Source organism: Coturnix japonica, chromosome 1 (assembly GCF_054131305.1).
Source record: "Coturnix japonica strain WE chromosome 1, WE-NBRP24, whole genome shotgun sequence".
In the NCBI taxonomy this organism is placed as follows: domain Eukaryota; kingdom Metazoa; phylum Chordata; class Aves; order Galliformes; family Phasianidae; genus Coturnix; species Coturnix japonica.
The window spans coordinates 16,444,792-16,462,685 of NC_140663.1; the positions used below are offsets into that span (position 1 = coordinate 16,444,792).

At 40.6% G+C, this 17,894-nt stretch overlaps 1 protein-coding gene across 8 annotated transcripts in view; it reads left to right on the top strand.

Annotated features, from left to right (window-relative positions):
• The window catches only part of ZBED4 (zinc finger BED-type containing 4), a 23,761-nt gene continuing 5,867 nt past the window's right edge, over positions 1–17,894 (top strand). Inside the window, exons 1-4 of one of the 8 annotated variants that reach the window (XM_085516837.1) lie at positions 1–190; positions 1,001–1,112; positions 1,483–1,590; positions 5,292–5,366. The gene's annotated coding sequence lies outside the window, so the exon portion shown is untranslated. Of the gene's footprint in view, positions 191–1,000; positions 1,113–1,482; positions 1,591–5,291; positions 5,367–10,709; positions 10,839–11,654; positions 12,166–17,894 lie in introns of all 8 variants that reach the window. The other 7 variants (XM_085516747.1, XM_085516702.1, XM_085516640.1 and 4 more) reach the window with 7 other exon arrangements.

The window sequence follows — 17,894 nt, forward strand, 5'->3', positions numbered from 1 at the left end:
GCGCCGTGTGGCGGCCGAGCCGGGGCAGCCTGCTCAGCGCCGCGGCGACGGCGGCGGCGGCTGGAGACAAAGCGCCCAGCTAATGAATGGGACGGGCTCGCCCGGCCCTTCCTTTTAACTCCTTCGGGCCCGGCCGGGCGGCGGCGGCAGTGGCGACCTCCGGCTTTCCCTGCGGCGGCCGCCCGGGGAGGTGAGTGGCCCCGTTCCGGCACCGGGAAGGGGCCGGGCAGGGTAGGGCGCTCCGGTTCTCCCCGCCCCGCTGCCGCCGCCGCCGCCGCCCGCTCTTTGCCTTCGCGGCGCCGGTGCCTGCGGGCCGTAGCTCCGCGCCCCGGGCCCGGTAGCGCCCCGTCCCACCCAGGAGCGCCCGCGGGACAAGCGGCGGCAGGGCGGGCAGGGGGTGTGCGGCGGGCAGGAAACGGGGAGTAGGCCGGCGATGCGGTCTCCATTGTCTGCGGGGCCCTGGGAGGGGGCTCCGGCGGGCCGGGCTGCGGAGGGGGGCGCTGCTCCCCGGGGACCCGCAGGGCCGTGCCGCCCCCCGCCCAACCCGGGGTCCCCGCGGCGCCGTCGGCTTTGTGCGGGTCTGCCGGGTCGGCGGCACCTCTCCCACCTGGCCCCGGCCCTGCGAGAGGCCGCGGGAGCCGGGCCCCGGCGGGGATGGGAGGCGCCGGGACCATGTGGCCGCCGTCGGCCCCGTCCCAGATGGCCCCGGGGCGGGGGCAGCCCCTGCGGGAGCGTGGAGCGGGGCCCGGGCTGCACGGAGGGGCCGGCTGATCCTAAAAGGGTTTCTCCGGTACACGAGGGGACGGGGGAGGTGACCCAGCTGCGGCGTAAGCGACACATCTCTTCCTGAGCCGTGCGGGGCTCCCAGCTCTGTCCGTCTTAGAAAGAGCCGCTGTTAGTACGCGTGGAGAAAGTGCGCTGGTCAACTTCAATGCTTGCTCCTCTCGTTCTCACTTCGGATGCCGTGGTTTCACTTAAAGATGTCTTCTGTAACTTCCAGGTCTGTGCTGAGGCAGTGCTGACAGCAGCCGCCGGCTTATTGCAGTGCTCACGGAGTTTGGAGAGTGTCGTGTGCTCCTGGTGCTGCACATGCACTCTGCTATTTCTTAATGGTAGGAAAGACACAGTATTCAGTGTCCTTTTTGTACTAGTGATGCTCCATATGTTACTTTGAAGTTCAGCGGTGTTTGGTTCTCTCTGTGCTTCCTCGGTGCTTCTGTGTCAGAGATGGTTGTGCCGTGCTGCAGTGGTATCTCTGGGAGATGTCAGAAGTTCATTATGAGCTGTCACGCTGCAACTGCCAACCCAAGCAGAGACAGGCTTCTAAGCCCCCATAACACAAACGTGCTTCTCAGACTGTCCTTAAGTGCTGCTTTCCATATGGTCTGTTGTGCACTTGTGTGTTTTGCTTTTTAACAGAGGGAACATGGTTACTTTCCTATATGTGATTTTTTGAGAATTTGGTTTCTTCCTTAAAACAAGCCAGGTACCCTCAGGAGGGTGTTAGTGGGGCGCATGCTGGGGGCAGCGGAGCCCACAAGACTTTGACTATCTCCAGGATACCAGGCTGCTGCTGGGAAGCTCGTGCAGGTACTGAGTGGGGGCTTTCTGGTTATTATGTGCTATAAAGTTTGGTTTGCTACTAAAAGCAATGGGAGTTCTTTTGTGGACTCCTGGAAATGCATGTGTCATCTGCTGGGAACAGGATGGCCTGGGACCTGAGGTATGACATGCTCTTGTGTTTCTGTCCTTTCAGACTTAAAGTGCTGTGTATTCCTAACAAGTGTTGAGGGATTGATAATGTAGAAGTTCTCTGGGGCTAAAAATTGATAGAGAATAAGTAAAACAAAAGTAAATGAAATAGCTTGACTGAGCATCTCAGAGAAGAGTGTTTACTAAGTGTTTGTGCTTTTTAACAACTCTAACTCGTTTGCTGGTGCACTGTATGAGGCACAATTTTTATAGGTTCCACTGACAGGTGAAAGTCAGGCTGTAGCACTGGAGGGCTCTGCAGGTGCTGACTGAGCTTAGGGGCAGTGCTGTGCTCCTGGTACCCACTGTGGGCAGCCTCTGCTTCTGTATGGCTGTTTTGGTGCTTCTTAATTGGGCCTGCACTGATTGCAAATGTTCTGATCAAGCATTGTGTTTGTAGAAGGGCTTGTGGTGTGGGATTGTGGTGGAGTGCACAAGGGGGCTAAGTGCATGTGGTACATCACCACAGCTTATCAGTTGGAAATAAGAGACCAACTAAACTCCACAGGCATTTATTTGAAATGGTCTCTGACTTCGGCATTATACATTGCATGCAGTAAATGACACCATCCTATCTATCAGTGATTCTTAAGAGCAAGGTGCATTAATAGAGGAAGACCTAACAAAATCCTGCATCATAAAGAATAGCTGCTGCTTCATGTGGCCTTTGAGCGTGCTGTATCTCTTGTTTTCCTATCCTTTTTCTTGGAAGATGTTTTATTCTGATTTTCTACAACCCTAACCATGGTAAATTCTGTGGGATTTCCTTGTGGCTCTGAGAAAGTTTAAATCAAGAATTCACGTAGATGTTTTCTGTCGTGTCTCCCAATGCTTTGCTGTGTTTTACCACTCTCTGCCGTGGAGTCTCCATCAGAGCAGATTTTTTAAGTCCTGTCTCCTGAAGCTTGCTTTTAATTTGTACAAGTTCTCACCTTCTGAGTAATCGTGATGGGCTTGCTGGTGTAATGTGCAATTAAAATAATCTGCTTTATGCAGATAGATGTGATTACATTCACATTAGCTTACTTTCAGAAGGCACTCTTATTCATAGGGATCTTGCACAGTGTGGGCCATAGTGTTCATAATGTGTAATTCAACATCAGGTTTGACCATTTATTTTTTTCTTAAATATGGATAGTTTGGGTGTTTTTATTAATGTCAGCGTAAATGAATGTAATTTGCACAGTGTTTTCTGTTCAGTTGTGGCCACTTGCTCTGCATTTGCTGCTGGCATTATCAATAACCGCCAACAGTTCTGAACTGTGAGATTGTTTAATTTCAAGCACTTATTGAAAAAACAGAGTCATTCCCATGACCTGAAGATAGCTCTTATGTGAAATGTGGAGTGTAAAGCAAGAAGAACTAAAGCTTTTATCTTTTTTTTTTTTTTCGAAGCATAGAAACTGCTATTCAGAATTACATCGTGATAAATATTTTAAACGTGGTAGCAGAGTTCTGTTTGCTGTTTTTGTGATGAGACAGAGTGTAATGTGATAGTCTGTTAAAATAAAAGTGGGGAAAATCCTTGGTTCTTAAGGGCCCTGTTTGTGTTCAAGTGTAGTCATTCAGAGCAAATGACAGGTTTTTCTTTAATACTGAGCACACGTTGGAGAGATATTAGCCTTCTCTATAAGTTGTGTAGATGTTGGCGTAGGAAATACTGCGGTATTACCATAATCTTTATTTAAACTCACAAGTGGTGAGCTTTGTTTGGCCATTACTGCTCCCTGTCTCTGTCCTCTTCCCTCTCCCAGTTTGCGTTGTAATGACATTTAGGGTTGAGCCGTCATTCACTGAAGAGTTACTACCTCATTTTTATGGCTGTCTGAAAACTGTCTGGAGCTCTCATTTTTTCCATGTCCTGTTTGCTAGTTTGTGGCCACTTGTGCTGCACAGGTGTATTCTTCCCTCCGTGCAGTAGAGTCATTTCTGTTCAGTTACTCTGATTTTTCTGCTGTATGTGCTTTTCCGAATTTGTTTTTGCCTCTAAAGAAAAGAAGAATAGATGCAGTTAAAGTGACATTTTTTCTTAGTTTCTTCTAGTGAAAATAACAATCAAGAGAACCCAAACATCAGCTTGAATTGAATGAAATGTTTGGCCCAGCCTGAAACTGTTTTATAGTCATCATTAATGAATGAAAGAATGAGAATGGCAGTTTGTTGTTGTTTGTGTTTTTTTTCTTAGACACCAGGAAGGGTGAAGATAGTGCTTTCATACCCTTTCTTGCCTGTAGACTGATGGCTCTGGGATTGCGAGGAATGTGGGAGCGCCAGGTTTGCTTCCCCTCCCTGCCCCAGGACCTGAGTCCGCATCTCCCAGAGCACCCTGAGGAGTTGGGAGCCATGGGAATGGGGTGGGTCTGCTCACCTCACTGACACCTTCTGCTTTGGGCACGTGAATGTCACCTTGTAGTAGGGACAGCTGAAGGTCTCAGCAGTCAAGTTAGCCAGGCATGGAGCTCAGGAGATGTTCTTATTTGCCGAATAGGGTGCATGGATGTATTTTTAAGTGAAAGTATTAGTATAAGACCTTTCACATAATACATTTGCTAATGCATGGTAAGCAAGCAACCTGGATTTTCCTTCTATGAGTAGTTTTCAGCTTCTCAAAAAATACATGTATTTATACACGTGTGTATTTCAGATCTATAATCTAACGTACAGAAAGCACTGATTGCTGGAAAAGATGCTTCCCTGTTGGCTCTTGGTTTGTATCTTCACAAGAGGATGAAGCATTATCCATTAAGCACTGCAGAATTCAGCTTTTTAAAATTCTTATTTAATAATTAATTTGCGTTCGGATTTGGAGTAGACAGTGATGTACTGGGTTTTCTAAGATTGCAAAAGATACCTTGCTGGTGTTCTGGTGGTGATTTGTTTTGTTTTTGAATACATCAGGGCAGTGAAACAGCCAGGGACTCTGCACTATGAAGCTTGTATCTGCATGGTCATTGGGGCTAGTGCCCCGTGATGGACCATTTTGCTGTTTTTTGGTGCCTTGCCAAAGTATCTGACTTAATATTCTTTGCCTGTAATCATTCCTTTCTTGTATGTGGGGAACAATAATCTTGTGCTTATCCTATGTTACCACATGTTGATTAATATGCGTGCTAGGTGCAGTATGTAAGCAATGCATTTGGCTCAGGAAGGGAAGCACAAGCTTGCAGGTGAATCCTGTATTGCATTAAAAAGCGTTGACAAGCTCCCTTGAGCTATCATAATATAGTGCAGTCTACTTTGGTGAGAAGTGAGTTTGTTGCATTGGCTTCGTTTTGGAGAGTAAAATGTCATATTGTCACTCCTAAGTGGGAAAAGAATTCATGGAACACCAACACACGTACAAAAAATGACTTTCAATGTTTTTGTGTATTCGTTTTTGGTTTTGTTGTTAGTTTCTTTTTAAACATCTATTTTTTCCAGGAGTGCAGCTCCTGGAGCTGTAATCTAAAGAGAAATATGAAATGTCGCATGACTTGCCATTGTAACAGATGATGTGACTAAAAACTTGTAATTAAAAGGAAATACTTTCTTTTCCTTAGATACAATCATCTTTAAGTTTGAGTAACAAGCATTTAACCTCAAATGAAGCCTCCTGCATGCAGCGGAACACATATGTAAGTTTCTTTTGTTTTTTTGATTTTTCCTTGTTTATTAATTAGTGGGCAGCTTGCTTGTTTGTTTAGGGTCTTATATTATTGTTGTTAGTATTAATTTAGAGTAAGCCAATAGATAAAGGGAGTGAATAATTATATACTTCAATTGGTTTGTGTGGAGCTTAGTAATTTAGCAGGAGGTTTGTGTGAGTGTCTGAGATTTAAAAATTAACTTTGGAAGCCTGGATATCTTTACAGTGTTACATTAATAGTAACTGGCTTATGATTTATTGTGCACCTCCTACTCTGTGGTAACAGCTGACATATATACATCCTCACTCTGCAGTTTACCTCCTGTAAAAGTGGGAAGTAACTTGCATGCTCTACATCTATCCCATGCCCCAAGTACAGTTGCCTCATTCCAGGTTTTTGTTTTGTTTTGTATTCTCATTGATAAGAGTAAACTTAAGTATTTTCTTCTTAGGTTTTTGTCTGAAACAGCATTTATCTTTATACATTGTTTGATTTGTGGCTACAGACTTTTGGAAGTGTAAATTTAATTTCATGCCTAAAAACTTATGTAGATCAACAATTATGTGTAGATTAACACTGTGTTATTTTTGTATGGTGTTTCAGATAACTTTATTCCTCCCCATCTCTCGTCCAATAAAAACAGTTCAACTTTGGCTATGTGATTTGCTAACATGCATCTTAGCACAAACAGATAGTTTAAGAGTTAAAATGCTGAGCTAGGAAGTCTTGGTGAGGTCATGTAAAACTGACCCCCATAGGAAAATAGAATAAAAACATGATTCAGATTCATTTCTTGAAGGAAAGCTTCGTGTTTTGTTATGTATTAAGACTACTTGTGGATCTTTCTTTGTCGAGAGTGTAAGCAAAGCTAATTGTTAGTGCCTTCGAAGTCCATAGCATATCCAAAGAACAGGAAAGAGCCATCAACGTTTGCAGCAGCCCGTTGAGTCAATTTGTGATCACTGTAAAGGAATCTTAGAAAAGGGATGATGTTGCGTTTCACAGAATATTTAGAAGTTCACTCATATTTGATGCTGTACTCTAATACACTCATCTAAGGATCATTTTGTTCTTTGTGCTGTTTCATTATATGATGTCAAGCACCAGAGCCTTTTATAGTTCTACCTAAAGTGGCTCTCAAGGCTAAAACCCTCCGAGGAAAATATCCATTCTAGTATTACCTTTTGACTAAAAATGAGTATCTTGTCTTAGTATCTTTGGGACATGGTATTTGTTGGTGTTGTTTTTTTTTTTTTGTATTACAATCCAGATGATATAAGTGTTGACTGCAATTTGGATTGTTCTGGTAGGCTGCAAAATCTGTAAGTGGTCAGTGCCAACGTGAGCTCCAAAAGAAAAATACATATATTTTTATTACCGGTATACTGATGTTTGTGTGTAATATTGTTTGTGAGTAATATATTGTATATAATCATAGAATATGCAGAGCTGGAAGGGACGTGTGAGTGATCATGCAAGTCCAATTCCTGGCAACAGTGTCTAATACTGCTTCTTGCTGGGGATTGCTTTTCTGCAAAGGGCACTATCAAGTCTAGCTTGCACTTAAAAAAAAAAAAATTCTCCTTCCTGTATGATAGTTGAAAACGACCTTTTTTTCCTGTGCAGAATAAAGTATACCTGCCACTACAGATTGCACTCCACTGTGGATGAACAAACTATTGCATGGTGGTTGTTAGAACTGAGTATTGTGGCCAGAAGAGCTAGCATTTTGCAAATGTTCCTTCTGTTTGTCATGCTTCCTTCATTAGTGATTCATCAGGCATTCTTTTGGTAATGGATATGTACGCAGAGCTGAAAAGTTTGTTGAGAACTAAGATGGAAATATTAAGCTGTCAATGGATTGGAAATACTATAGGTCAACATCCTTTAAAGTTCAGCATGAGAATTAAAGCCTTTGTATATATATTATATGCAGTTTAGATAATCAGGAACTAGATCTTCTGCAGTTATAGGGTTCTGATAGATCTCTTTGTGTGTGTTGAAAAGATAGAAGGGGCAGTTCTGAACTACTACCTGTTCAGAGCTCCCAGAAACTGTTGGCTATCAGCTTCTGGAGGCATTTCTTATTAAAGATAAGGGACTACAAAGCTATGCTGAAATCTAACACAGATGATGGCAGTTGTCTTCTACTTTCTGCTTTTATTTTGAGGTTCTTCTTCCTTCTTCTGTATTAAAGATGGGAACGTGATATGCTGATAACAGTGATCCACAGACATAAAAAATGGGATGATCCTCCACTGCATGGGAGGTTTTTACTTGCTGAGTTGTATGTTAGTAACCACTTAAACAGCAGAGCGGGCCAGATCTCAGGGAGCCGCACAGGGTACAGGCCGTACTGTTGGCAACATGCTTGCATTTGACACTGGGTAATTGGGGGAGTTATAGTTGTTTGGTTTTTTTCCCCTTCATAATGGTGTGGAGTTGTTGTCTGTGGCTTACTGTGCTATGGGGGAGACTGTAAATTGTTTAGGCCAGGAAATACAGTGGTGCTCATAAAAAGCGAGTGCTCATCCTTCCTCCTTCTCTAAATGTTTCTGTTAATTTCTCTTTTCTATACCTCACAAAATATTAGTTTTATTGAAACAATTTTGGTTTTTGTATAATCATAAAAATCAAGCGAATGGGAACAGCAGGGGCTAATAGTTTTCTTTATCTGATCTTGTACTAAAAATGTCTTAGATCATGCTCTGAAAAAAACACCCATGCATCCTTATTCTGGAAAAATTTACTTAAATTATAAGTTGCGTTACAAAAATTTAAGCTTTGCTTTGTTTAGGATAGGTTCTCCAAAAAACTTGCTTTTACATTAAAATTCTATTTTTTCATCAGCTCCTTGAGCAAAACCCCATTTGCTTAAATTAGAACTCATGTCTACAGCAACAGTATAGCTCTCCTATGAGCCATTTATTTAGAGAGAAGAAGACTGAGCTATTTGTTTGCCAGAGACAGGAGTGTCTTTTTTGGATTTCCTGCTGATGCTCTATGTGGTGCTAGTGGAAACAATGCTGGCTTTCCTGGCTGGGATGGCTGTGTCAGCTGTGCCTTTGCTGCAAAGTCTCACCTTGTCTGGAAAAGGCAGAGAGAACTTGTTCTGTAAAGAGGTTAATGGGGAGAAGACCCTTTGTCATGGAGACTAGGGGCAGCCTGAGCTTATTGATTCTTAAAACAGGATATCAGCTACATGTTGGGTGTTGATGAACATGCAGTTTACTTAAGAAATGCCAAACAAACCCCCAGACCTTAAGAATGGTATTGAACAGTTCATCCCTATCATGGGGGTGGCTGACTGTACTTGCATGGGTTATGGAACCTTGTTCCTGTTCTTGTGCTCCTTAACAATGTAAAAGAGTATTTCAAAGCTTCTTAAAAGTATCTTGTTTAGTAGACAATATTTTGTTTGCTTCAAGTGAAAAACAGGAAGAAGTTTTTCACACAGAGGGTGGTGACGCACTGGAACAGGTTGCCCGAGGGGGTTGTGGATGCCCCATCCCTGGAGGCATCCAAGGCCAGGCTGGATGTGGCTCTGGGCAGCCTGGACTGTTGGTTGGAGAGCCTGCACATAGCAGGGGGGTTGAAACTAGGTGATCATTGTGGCCCTTTGCAACCCAGGCCATTTATGATTCTTTGATGCTTCAGATTTTCAGGGACTATCAATTGTGTTCTCTTTCTAACCTGCCTTGATGTGCACAGGATCGTAGTTCCAGGGTTCAACTGTATGCTATGAACGTACAATACTGTATCTTATTTATTACATGTATATGAGTAGGATGGAGAACCTCAGCTTAGCACAAGTGAAACTCTGAGGCAATAGCAAAGTGGCATTAATGTGAACACAAAGTTACATCTAGTGGGTGGTTATGAAGCGTTTTTAAAGCAGAACTCTTCATATGTAATCCTTGTTACTACCAAAAGCGATATTCATGATAATCTTAGCAGTTCAAAAGATAACTTTTCCTTTTTTTTTTTAATATAAAAAGCTCAAACATTTTAGTATTTGCTATATTCTGTAGAAGATCCTATTTAAATTTTGTGAGGCCTTTTACTTACAGTATTTCCATGGATATTTACAGCAAGAGTCCCAGGCAGTCTCACTAGGAATGGTGTGCATCTCCTAGTGCTCTTCTTATTCTCTGTCATCCTACCTGAGAACAGCTAATAATCCCATTTTCTCCTTTACAAATTTCTCACTTTTAACTCTTTGGAATAGCCCTTAAAATTCTTACCGTTTCATTCTTGCTGAACTTAAAGATTAGCAATTTTTTATTTTATTCATTTTTGTAATTTAAAGGAAGTTACAGAAGTATCTGCTCATTGCAAACTAAGATGATGGACTCATCAAGAGAGAAAGCAAAAACTAACAGCAACTCATAAACCACTTGTTTTCTTACCTGTGCCCTGCCAGGAGGGAGAGAAGAGCCCATGGGCTAAGCAGAGGAATTGATCACTTGGGGAAAAGAAGTGTCAGGGGAGCTTTGCTTTGAGTTTTCTGACACCTTTCTGAAACCTGATTGCTGTTCTGTAGCAGCATGGGGTAAATGTGTCTTTCACCTCTAATTCTTTCAGAACTTATCTCTTGTTCCTGCGTTTTTGGTTATGTTTTATTTCCTGTTCCATGTTAATACTGATGTATGTTTCCATGCTTCTGTTCTTATTTTTAACTTTGAATTTTAGCCTCCTATTTTGTTTCTAGAGCACTTCTCTTAACCCGAAATTGTACAGCATGAGATATCGAAAGCCGTTTTGCTTGTAGAATTAATTAGTGTACGACATCAAAACAGTACATACTTCAGTTGTATTAGTTTTTTTCCCTAATAAAACTTTCTCTCTTTTAGCATTTCTGAGAATAGCCCCTATTTTATTAGCATGCAATACATATTTGTCCAAAAATGTTAATGATAAAAATGTCCAAGGGTAATTAAAATCTTCCTAGTTTTTATTTTTCACTTGGAGTAACATTTAACTGATGTGTACCATTTACAACAATCCCACTTGAATTTTATTCAAGTAATTGCTTAACGCATCAACATTTTGACAAATGATGGGCAGATCTCCCACTTGGAAGGTGTAAACAGTAGCATAGAAACACATTCTAAAAGTATTGCTTTGTTAGCATCACACCAGATAATGAGGAAGAAGGTTCTTCAACTCTAAGGAGACAGTTTGGATCGTAGACAAACGTTGACATAGTTTACTTACCACGACAAATCTGTTGGTTTTTTTTTTATGAGCAATCTCTTATAAAAGCTGTGACAAAAGTTATTAGCATATGTACAGTTTGCTTTTTCTCTTTTCTTTATTTCTTTTGTATAGCTTGCAGCTATGGGAAGTTAGCAAAGGACGCGTGAAGGAAATTAGCCACTTCTGAGATGCGATGTTATTTTTAGTGCACCAGGAAAGAAAAACTATCAACAATTGAAGGCTTATCAGGTGGTTGTAGATGTAAGTAGTATTACTGTGTGTGGTGATGCATATTGTATGTTGTTACATACAACATGGTGTTACTTATTTGTTTATATGTAGAGTTGAAATGCCATTGGTTAGTCAGAGATGAAATGTATGAGTTTTTTTGTTGGTGTTAGTTTTGGCTCTTTGTTTGCTTTTAATTTATTATTTTTTTTAAAAGTAATTTGTTTGAAATACTATGGAGTAGGGGGTTCTGTTCTATGGGCTTTATAGTGTTTAACGGAGTTTTGCTTAAAGCTTTGTAATGGAAGCTGAGAATTCAATTGGATGCATGTTTAATATAGTAATAATTTTAAATAAAATAATAAGTTGATGAAGACTTATGTCTTTTAGAAGTCAGTTTGAATTTTAGCTATCTACCCTATATCAGATGTGTGTTTTATGCTAAAACAGGATAAGCAGTGAGCCTGCATCACTAAGGCCCAATGAAACTTGGGTGTCGAACCTGCTTGCATATCTGGGGGGAGAAGTAGCAAGGATGCAAAAACTAAATGTTGGCTGGGAGTGAGTAATATGCATATAGCACAAACATTGTAATTTGTACTAAGCTTTGAAACTAATTAATACCAAATGTGCAGCATCTCCACCCTTGTAAAAGTTGTGTGGTTGAGGAAAGGCTGATATAAGAACTGAGTAACAGATCCATCCAAAAATGCTGTTTTTGAGAATGAAACCTTACTTCATTTCTGCTTTGTGTATTTTTTGGAGTATTTTTTAAATTGGTGCTAACCTGAAAATTGTACTGTTATAGTTTTGGATTACATTAATTATTTTCGCATCTCTGTTTAACAGCTTAAGTGCTGGTGTCATTCTTAGCAGCAGGATCTGGTCCTCATGCTTTCCTCCTTGCTTTCTTCATTGGATTCGGGCAAGGTTGCACAAGGCTGGAAGAGGGAGAGACAAGGCAGAAACAGGGTTCCACTTGAATTTTTTCCTGAGGTTTCAGGGAATATCTGACAATAGTGGGTGAACAGAATCCCATGGACTTCTTGATGTTTCCAATAACACAACAACAACCTAAGCTGTTTTTGAAAGAGTTGGAGGATAAATCAGTCTGAGCTGATGAAATGTTTCTCGCTCTGCATGTGCTGGTTAGATTTTTAACTTGATGCTGTCCCTTTAGCAAGAGCCTGGGACTAAAACTGTCATTTCTGAGCTGTGCTGCTGCTTGTTATCTTTCTGCATTGCTTTTAATTGAGCAGTGGTAGAGAAAACTGAGGGGGGAGAGAGGAATCCAGAGACTGCTACACCAAAAAATATGACTTGACACTGGCTGGTCTACTATGTGACTAAATATAAAATAGTAAGTATTCGTAGTAAGATTACTTAATGTTTTGGGAGGTGGGAGCCCAGAAGAGGGGGAGTACATGTAGCTGGTAGTCTCTCTGCAACATTTCAGTCTACTTTGGCTTCATTCCTGCATTTATAGTTAGGGTTGTGCACATAGGCTGTTACAATAGTTACGGCTATAACATATGTCTCTCCACACCTTGTTTTTTCTCTGGCTGCAACTAATGACTGCCTTAGGCCTCACCTTACACCAGGTACTGAGGTGTTTTTAGTAATGTGGAGGGGCATTAACGATCTTTGTTTTGACAAATCAGAACAAGAGCATCACCACGGAGCTCACGTGCATTTCTTGGAGGCTCTTGTTCCTTCTGCCTTATATCTCCGGTCTCTCAGCACATACCTTTTGTCCCATTAGTGTCCTCAGCACATTTTCCTTGACCTCCTTGTGTATCATTCTGGCTACATTTTCTGTATGTGAACTGTCTTTAGCTTCAGGGATATGGGAGTCAAGGGCATCAGCTGCCCTGACAGAATGTTGCCCTGCTCCTTCCAGCCTGGCATAGTTCCTGTACCTGGTATCCTGCTCAGCCACACACATATGAAATCCTCAGTCTTTGAGGAAGGAACACTATTTTTTTTTAATTTAATTTTATTCCCTTTCCCTCCACTCCCCCACTAGCTGTAGTCTTTTCTTGTATGTGCAGAGACACTAAACTGGATGTCCCCTAGGGCATTCTAGGATTTTTCTCTAGCAAAATGTTTGTGTCAGTTCAAAATAGAATCTTAAAAATAATTACAAAAGCATTTTTTTCCCCTCCTTTTTTTTTCACCCTCCTTCATTATAGAATCATATCAGGAGTATTTGGGGACTCAGTGGACGTAAGGCATAGTAGTAAGGACTCTGTAAAACTCTTGTAGGAATAGATTAAAAAGGAAAAGAAAGACAAAAAGAAAAGCTCCCTCTTATCTGGGAAGGGGTGATGCTGGGAGAAGTTTAGCCTAGGAGCTTGTGGCTGAACAAGGGAAACCTAGAAACTACTATTTTGTAGTTGGGTTGGAAGGGACCTTTAAGATTATGTAGTTCCAACCCCCTGCTGTAGGCAGGGACACCTCCTTCTAGACCAGGTTGCTCAAAGCCCCATCCAGCCTGGCCTTGAATGCTTCCAGAGAGGGGGTATCCACAACTTCTCTGGGCAACCTCTTGCAGCATCTCACCATCCTTACAGTAAAGAATTTCTTCCTAATATCTAGTCTAAATTTACCCTCTTCTACCTTAAAACCATTTCTCCTTGTCCTATCACTACATGCCCTTCTGAAAAGTCCTTCCCCAGCTTTCCTGTATGCCCCTTCAGGTACTGGAAGGCCATTATAAAATCGCCCTGAAGCCTTCTCTTCTCGGGGCTGAAAAGCCCCAGGTCTCTCAGCCTGTCCTCGCAGGGGAAGTGCTCCAGCCCTCTGATCATCTTCACGGTCCTTCTCTGGACCTGCTCCAACAGCTCTGTGTCCTTCTTGAATTGGGGGCCCCAGAACTGGATGTTACTCCAGGTGGGGTCGCACAACAGCAGAGCAGAGGGGCAGAATCTCCCCTTGACCAGCTGGTCCCATTTTTCTTGATGCAACCCCATATATGGTTAGCGGTTGTCCTAATTGTTATGTTCTGTCCCAGTATGAAGTTAGGGTGAAGAATATTCCTATCAGCAAAGAGCAGTATGCAGCGTAGGTGGTACTGTTTCCATAATTCACTCTCTTGTGTCCAGATGGAGCATTTGGGGTTGCAGACATAAGAAGGTATTTTGCAAACTGCAGAGAATACCTTCGTAAAACTATAGAAATTACAGGTTAATGAAATGTGGACTACAACTCAAAGACATTCAGGATTAAAGAAAGTTGCTGTAGCTATGGCTTTCAGGTGTCTAGGAAGGTAATGGAATAATAAAGGTGGCTTTACCCTTTTTTCTCTCCCAGCAATCCTCCACAAATCATACTTTCCATGAGGTCTAGAACAACTTGTTTCTTTCATTAAGCCTAACCTTCTCTACTTTGATCCCAATTACATAGTAACATCCTTTAGTTCATGCTTGTATGTCTGTGCAGGTTCCTGTGAATTTCAGTGAGACCCGAGCCTAGGACCCACATTGTGGCAGAGTGTAACTAACATGCTAATGTCATTGTCTCTTGTAATACCTCATTTTAATCACTCAGTATCTTGCAAGTTTCTCTAGTTCTATTTGGGTGAGCTGTGACCAACACCTTGTCAGAGTCTCTATAGAAAAAAATCTGTTACTATTCTTAATTTGCTTCTTTAAGAGGTTTGTAAAATGGAGTAAGGTTTCTCTAGGCTATACCTTAATTAGGATTTGTTATTTTTCACAGGGTTTTTTGTTGGTTTTTTTTTTTTTTTTTTTGGTATATTGTTTTTCAAGAAAATATTACTTAATTAGCATGATACTTGCTACTGAAGTGGGAGCTAATAATAATTTCTTAAAATGTGTCTTTCTCATTGCTTGTGTAATAGTAAGCATTTTCTTTTCACTTGATGCAGTTAATGATGCCTGTAGAATTTCGAAAACAAACAAGATTAGCACTATTCATTCTGAACTGACATTCATTTGTGCAAATTGCTTTTAATGTGTATTTATCTACTTCCTACTCACAAAATCGGTCACTACTTTTTAATTCTTGAAACTAGTAAATAGTTTTGCTTTCACTTTGCATTTATGTTGTGTATCTTTCTTTAAACCATTTACTCTTGCATTTTGCAGGTGTGTGCATGGCTAACAATTTAAACTTTGTGGTTCTAAACTGATTTCTGTAGTTAAATTCAGATCTAGTTAGATTCAGATTTGTCAGTTTTTCAGTTAGATTCTGTAATGTGATAAAGTCCAGGATTATCACCTGACTACTCAATCTAAGATTTAAAATTGTTTGAAACTTGCAGGATTCTCTCTGTTTTAAGAATAAATAATCTGCTCATGATTCAGTGTTCTTACAGTCTTTTCATACTTCTCTGTATGGTAATAAACGTCAGCACAACCCCAGAACCCTGCTGTTTCTCTCCTTCACCCTATTCCTAGTGAGTTCTTCAGGTCACAGCAGTCTGCTGTTTCACTCATTGGAACAGTGATGTTCTCCTGACATTTCTTGTCAAACACTGTACACTCTCAGTAATCCAATTTTGAATGGAAAATCCTATAAAATGTTTCTGCAGGCTTCTTACCACAGCAAGCCACTGATTGTGTACTGCCATTTAGGGACTAATAGTCTGAAAGTGGATTTGAGTAGATAATTGTTCTCTGGTTTATTTTATTTTCTTTTTCCATGGAGGTTTTTTTATTTTTATTTTTTTCAAGGTCTCAATTCACAGAATTGTAGCTACTTTAGGTGGTCATAAGCAAATTTCTAGGCTACCATAAAATGTTAAAATTGGATGCTGCGTAGTGTTTGCTTTAAAAACAGATCGATTCTTGCAAGGAGTTGGCCTGGGAGGCAGAGATTAAAAATATCTTTCTTTCTAAACTTACACATGTTGAGGACTATATTCTAATGAAAATTTCCTTTTCACCCTCAGGGGTACTAGAGGGGAGAGAATTCAATTTAATTTTACAGCCTGATGTAGTAAAACTCATAGAGATCAGATTTGAATGTTTTAAAGAGAATTGGAAAAATGACATGGAAATTCTTCCAAGGAGCATCCAACTTTTGGAATTTATTGGGAACCATGGACACCTATCAAATAGACTGAACATGCTTTCTTGCCTTAAACTCAAATATAAATAAAATAGTCTAATTAATAACACTGCTGATAGCATAGCCCCCCTACTGATGCTAAGCATGAGTAGAGAAGTAATATGTAGTTGCAAAAGGAGGCATATGTTAATTGCATAAATAGGGGACAGAAAAACATGTGAATCAACAATTAAAGAATGAAAATCTGCAAGTTAAAACAAAGGATACTGAATAAGCAGGAAGCATTTCTGGTGGAACCAGAACAGTTTCTGGTCCTGAAGAAAATGAGATAATCACGTCAGGAGCAGATGAGATTATTTCCCACGCCCTTTTTTTGGTAGAGGAGTTGACAAGCATTAAAAGCACCAAGCAACAGCAAGGAAAAATAGGGAAGAAGGTCTACAACTGCAGTTCCTTCTTCAAGGCTAACTCTCATCTGTTCATCTCAACTTGATCTGAGACCGTCAAGGAACACAGCCATCAGTGTTTAACTGCTTGGCTTCTGCTCAGTGGTATCTTGTACTGAGAGGTAATTTAGGATAAGATGATTTGGGCCTATTTGAATATGTGGTGATAATGACTGATAGTGATGAAAAACTAACCATTGCCAATGTGTATTGTTGATGAACATCGATCTAGTAAGGTCTTGTTAGGAGATTTGCAGTTGGGTTCCTTTATCAGTCTTCTAAATCTTCCCATCACAGTAACCTTAAGTTCAGCTGCATTAAGAAGTGGTTACTGGAGCAAGGACAAATGCAGCATCTGCATGGATTTATTTATTTATTTATTTTTTAATATAAAAGCCTAGAAATGTCTTGTTTTTTTTCCTTTGTTGTTTGTGTTTAGTTTTTGTTTGTATGTGTGTGTAGTTTTTATTTTCTTTTACTTTTACTGTAGCTTAGTACTTGGATGCATAATTTATTTTCTCTAAACTGTGTATGGAAATTTGTGAGACTTTCTATTCCATGATCCCATGTTACAACTGATCACTAAATATTCCTGCTTTTGCATGTTTGCAGTACTAATCCCGGACTCAAAAATAAGATTAAAATTCACATGAAGAATTTAAAAATCCTCTTTGATTGACTTCTATTCAAAATGTTGACTGTTTTACATTGTCATCCTCATTGCAGATGTATGTGCTTCCATATTATCAATATGGGTGTGATTGCTACTTCCATTTCATTCGGTGTCGTATTGAGGGTTGTAAATTTAGCTTTTGCTGCCAAACTTGCTTTCACAAAGCACTGGGTGGTGTGTCATTGAGTCGCCTCATGGAAATGTAAGGCTCTGGTTTTTTTCTTCTGGTGTCTCCCTTTCCTAGAATTGGAGTTCTCTTCTAGTGTCTGAAAGTTTGAAAACACAAATACTAAGGCTATCACAGAGAGAAAAAGCAGGGTGGCTGCCTTCCTCTTTGCAAAATTTTGATGGCTCTGTCTCCCTTGTCTTTAAATAGCTGTATTAAGCTGTTTGCCCTTCCTTTTATCTTCTGCTTCAGTAGGGGGAAAAAAAAAAGAAAAGTTATCACTACAGTACCTTCTAAAGAAGTCTGAAATCCAGGGAAAGCTACTTTTTTAGCTGTTCTTTTTGACCTCTCTTTCAAACCAACTGTAGAGAGGTAACAGTTGGAATCACAAAGCTACTATCTTGTTGGTCTTTCTACAAAATAAAATGTCTGTGCATAAACCTCAACCTATGTCTGTGTCTTGTGGCTGAGACTAATTTCACCTCTTGTCTGCTGAAATTCTCATTTGAGCAACGTAAAAATTGTGTGATAAATTGAAATTTGTCTGTTTTAACTTCAGATAAAGTCCCATAAAATCAGTTTTGCACAAATTGCAGTAGATAGTGTAGCATCAATTCTGTGGTTAAAAAAAAAGTTTTTTGATGGTAATGTAGTTTGGCAAAATTTAGAATTCGAATAAAAGTGTAGGAAAAATAAAAATTCAAAACAAAAAGTGGCTGACAAGTGCAGACATCTTTAGGCTTGTGTGGGGATGGTGGGGTTCTTTGTTT